Here is a 1,482-nt window from a genome sequence, read left to right on the forward strand (position 1 = left end):
CCTTGTATCTTGCTGTTGCCAAAAACTGTGGCAGGTACAGAAACAGTCTGTGTACATCCCACAACTCTAGTTTTTAGTTTGATAGTTTAAATTTATATTAAAATATTAAGTCAAATATATTTTGTTTTACAAAAAATTATTTGTTTTTATTAATATTTAACTAATGATTTTAAAATATTTTACATTTGCTAGCATTCCATTCTTATATTTTCTTTGTACAGAGTGACTAATTGTTTACATGACATCCATGTAAATTTTATACACACTTGAACTATAATTCCAGTACTTTGTGTTAGCATATTATGGGATATGTACACATTTGGCCAGGATTATGTTTACAGATCTCCCATAAAGACTGCTTCCAGAAAATTATCTTCTTATATTGACTTCAAAATATTTTGGAAATTTGAGGAAATCATAAATAGATAATGGATATGTGGGTAAATGAAAAATCCATCCATGGACAAAGTATACCTTGCAAATTGGGCACTTGGAAGAGTATCCTATCAATTTTCTATAAAAATCAAAGAAAAATTTTGAGGAATGAGAAAATCAAGTAATTCTCTAATCTCAGATGGAAAATTCTCCAATGCTTGATATAAGCCATCCACTTGCAAATACGCAGCTAAAGAAATATTTTAAGGTTTTCAAATTCGACTCATACGATTTCAGGATTTTTTATGTTATCATGCTCATTTTAAGAACAAATAATTAACATTAGAAAAAGGAGGATGCTTTATATTGACTTTTGGTTTACTTTTTGGAATTTAGTCAGGTCTAGAGACATGGTTGGTTCACTGTAGCTGCAACAATAGGCAGAAGCTAGGATGTGAGGAAGGTGCAGGACCAGGCCACATTTCGTTCTGTTGTGCTTTGGATCTCTCTGGATCACAGCCAACCAGATGACACTTAACAACAAAAATGGGTACAGCATCGCATTGGATTGTGATCCAGAAGGTCAATAATTTGACACCACCAGACCCTCCATTGGAGAAAGGTGGGGCTTTCAACTGCCATAAAGAGTTAGAGTCTCAGAAACCCACAGGAGCAGTTCCACACTGCCCTGAAGGGTTGCTAAGAGTGGGCATTGACTCTGTGGCAATGAATTTGAGGGGAGTTTTTAGTTTATAGGTATACAGTGAAATAAACATTAAGGGCAGAAAGAAGGAAATGCTCGATCTTTTGTCAGTCACCATTAATTTTTATTGACTTTTATTCAACATACCAACCATTTTGAGTTCTTCCTCTATTTGAAATATTTTACAAATATTAGCATCATAATTAAAATATGTATAGATAATGGTACTAAGTTTTTCAAGTATTTCTTTGACTACATAGTAAATAAATGACAAATTGTGTATAAATATATCTTTCCCTTAGTGTCATGAAATTCAATTCTACTAGGGAGTTATATGAAATTCATGCTGGAAACCTAAAAATTATTAATGTTTATGAAAGTTTTCAGTATATGTTCAAAATATT

The sequence above is a fragment of the Echinops telfairi genome, unplaced genomic scaffold (genome assembly GCF_000313985.2).
Source record: "Echinops telfairi isolate 266 unplaced genomic scaffold, ASM31398v2 ScPeMD7_7469;HRSCAF=8507_0, whole genome shotgun sequence".
NCBI classification, from domain to species: Eukaryota; Metazoa; Chordata; class Mammalia; order Afrosoricida; family Tenrecidae; genus Echinops; species Echinops telfairi.